This window comes from Myotis lucifugus, unplaced genomic scaffold (assembly GCF_000147115.1).
Source record: "Myotis lucifugus unplaced genomic scaffold, Myoluc2.0 scaffold_2, whole genome shotgun sequence".
Lineage (NCBI taxonomy): Eukaryota > Metazoa > Chordata > Mammalia > Chiroptera > Vespertilionidae > Myotis > Myotis lucifugus.
In genome coordinates, this window is record NW_005871050.1 from 4,318,296 (window position 1) to 4,321,896 (window position 3,601).

The 3,601-nt window shown below is 42.6% G+C and overlaps 1 protein-coding gene across 1 annotated transcript in view; it reads left to right on the forward strand.

Moving 5' to 3' along the window:
• Positions 1 to 3,601, forward strand: part of MMGT1 (membrane magnesium transporter 1) — a 16,784-nt gene that overhangs the window by 5,733 nt on the left and 7,450 nt on the right. The window lies entirely within an intron of this gene.

Sequence of the window (3,601 nt, forward strand, 5' to 3'; positions counted from 1 at the left end):
ATCAGTGTGTCTGGTACCGCCACCAGGGATTGAACCTGCAACTAGATATGTGTCCTGAGTGGGAATGGAACCTGCAACCTTTTGGTGTACCAGACGATGCTCCAACCAACTGAGCCACTCCACCAGGGCTTTGACTTTGTTGTTGTTTTTTAATTTTCTTTTTATATAAAGTTTAAGAACAAGCAAAACTAACAAAACATTGTTTAGGAACATATACATAGGAGGTAAAATTAAAGAAAAACAAGGAAGTGTTCTTTTAAGCTAAAATGATACGTGAACTTCACACACAATTTTTATCTTTATTGGGTTTTAAATTACAAAATAGTAAGTTCATTATAACAGAATCAAACCATAAGTGTAAAAAGTAAAACAGACCCTATTAAAAAAAACTGACTCCATTGCTTAGCATTTATACTTCTATTATGAATAGTTTGTATGGTACAGTACAGTTTTCTTCCTATGCCTAAACAACATTATCTTTATTTATGTCTGTATAGTTTTCGCTAATAAAAACACAGAGGTTTTCTTTTAAAAAGTTATTATGCATGGATATGTGTGTGTGTGTGTGTGTGTGTGTGTGTGTGTGTGTGTGTGTGTATAGTTTCTTGTTTGTTTTTAAAAACATATTTTATTGATTTTTTTAGAGAGAGAGGAAGGGAAGGGAGAGAGATATATAAATATTAACGAGAGAGATTATTGATTGGCTGCCCTACCAGGGATCAAGCCATAAACCCAGTCATGTGGGAATCAACACTTCTTGTTGCATGGGTCTATGCTTAACCACCGAGCCATACCACTGGACTATGTATAGTTTTATAATTAGATTTTTATTACTTAATTTATCTTGACATATTTTCGTGACTACTTACAGATTTACCACATTCTTGTTAATAGTGCCTATGATTGCATTGCATGAAAATGATTGTGGTACAGTGGTGGTAGGAATGTAAACTGGTATAACATATGACATTAGGTTTTAATTTAGATAGAGTAATAGCTGTGGCTAATTTTGCCTTTGGTTGTCTGTGATTAAGGATATGGTAGATGTGGCTATTAACTTGTTCTCCTATCACTTTTGCTTTGTGATAGATGAACACACATTCATTTATGTCTATTTTAATAACTTCTTCTATTTACAAATTGGAAATTTTTTAAAATAGATGAAATCACAATCAAGAAAATAAAATATGCCTATAAATTCATGTCAGTTAATGTCAAGCATGCAAATTTTTGCTTGCACAACTTGTTTGGAAAGCAGTTTAATGCTACCTAATACAGTTGAATATGTGTACACGCTACACCAGTGATTCTAGTCCCATGCACCAGGAGATATACACGAGGATATCCATAGTGACATTGTTGAAGTAACACACAGGAACAGCCTACATAACCATCAAAAAGTGAAATGGATAAAGTGTGTTTATATATATAAAAAGCTAATATGCTAAGTGTCCAACTGTCTGACCGGTCGCTATGACGTGAACTGACCACCAGAGGGGCAGACGCTTGATTCAGGAGCTGCCTTGATATGCCACTAGCCATTACAGAAAAGAGCTACACAGAACCTGGGGGCCACAAAGGAACACGGCGGCTTCCTCCCAGTGGGACAAGGCCACCACCCCGGAGCATAATTCCACCAAATTGCAGCTGATGCTGCTGAGACTCCATGGAGAAAAATGCAGCCCACAGCCCAGCCTAGCCTGGAAACAGTGGCTGTGGGTGCTGGGTAATGACGCCATGTAGCAATGCCCGGCTTCCTCTCCCTAGCGACTAGCCTCCTTGGAGTTACTTCAGCCCAGGAACACGACTTGCTTTATAGCCAGGTGCAAACATTTTATACTTTAACCAAATGTCTGTGAAGCGTTTTCCCGTGTCTCATTTCATTTGATCCTCACAGAAGTCCTGGAGTAGGTAGATAGGAGACTGGGTAGAATCCTATTTTCTTTTCATTAGCTGGAAAACAGAGATTTAGAAAGTTTAGACACTTGAACTGACTGAAAAGAAGTAAGAAATGGTGGACCTTGAAAATGATTTCAGGTTCTCTCACTGTGCAGAATATAGTCAAATACTGCTGCAGTTATAATATTTTACATTTTGTTCTCCCTGCATGATCTACAATAATAATCTGCTTCGTGTTGATATTTACTGCTGTGTTGCTGACAGTACCTGAAAGGAGAAGTTGGGGTGCTTCACTGGGCTGGAAAAAGTTTAGCTAAATCAGAAAGCAGGTCTAATTAAGCAAGTTTATTCTATATAAAAAAGGCTAAGTTGACATGTGCAATACATATAAAGCTCTTGCTGGTGCCAATCGCACACGTGTTTCGATCTGTCATTGTCGATTGTGAATTTGGTTGACTTCTATTATGGAGAAAGGGTGACTAGCAATATTAAAATATTTCTTCTAATTAATTTCCTTTCAATGTGCACAAATCTATGCACCGGGCCACTAGTTTTCATATAATGGAATACAAAACACAGTGAAAATGAATGGACAACAAAAAGGATTAATCTCACCAAAAGTTTTTCAAAGTGTGGAAAAGTAAGCAATATATGTTTTAGAGATACACACACAGCTGGTAAAATTATGAAGAAAAGCAAAGAACAGATTAATACACAATTTGGGACAGTAGTTAATCTTGAGAGAGAGGGTGAAGAATATAATTGCAGAGGGACACATGGGACTTGAAAGGTATTGGTAATATTCTGTTTCTTAAGCTGGGTGGAGGGTAAGAGTGTTCTTTTTTAAAAAAAATATGTTTCTTTTATTGATTTTAGAGAGGAAGGGAGAGGGAGAGAGAGATAAGAGTATTGTTTTTATATTCTACTAAAGGCCCGGTGCACTCGAGGGGGGTCCCTCAGCCCGGCCTGTGCCCTCTCGCAGTCTGGGACCCCTCGGAGGATGTCCACCTGCTGGCTTAGGCCCGCTCCCCAGGGGAGCGGGCCTAAGCTGGCAGTCAGACATCCCTCTGGCAGCCCGGAAGCCCACGGGGGATGTCCACTTGCCAGCGGGGAGCAGGCCAAGCTGCAGTCGGACATCCTTAGTGCTGCTGAGGAGGCAGGAGAGGCTCAAGACACCAACCCTGTGCTGGCAGCCGTCAGCCTGGCTTGTGGCTGACAGAGCTCCCCCTGTGGGAGCACACTGACCACCAGGGGGCAGCTCCTGCATTGAACCTGTGCCCCCTCGTAGTCAGTGTGTGTCATAGTGACCAGTCATTCCCAGTCTTTTCTGCTGTTAGGGTCAATTTGCATATTACCCTTTTATTATATAGGATAGAGGCTCTGGTGCACAGGTGGGGGCCGGCTGGTTTGCCCTGAAGGTTGTCCTGGATCAGGGTGGGGATCCCGCTGGGGTGCCTGGTCAGTCTGGGTGAGGGGCTGATGGCTGTTTGCAGGCTGGCCATTGCCCCTTCAGGGTGGGGGGGGGGGTCCTGCTGGGGTGCCTGGACAGTCTGGGTGAGGGGCTGAGGGCCATTTTCAGGCTGGTCCACACCCCCTTCAGGGTGGGGGGTCCCCGCTGGGGTGCCTGACCAGCCTGGGATGAGGAGATAATTGCTGTTTGCAGGCTGCCAAGCCCCACAGCGGGGACCCTCACCCTATGGGG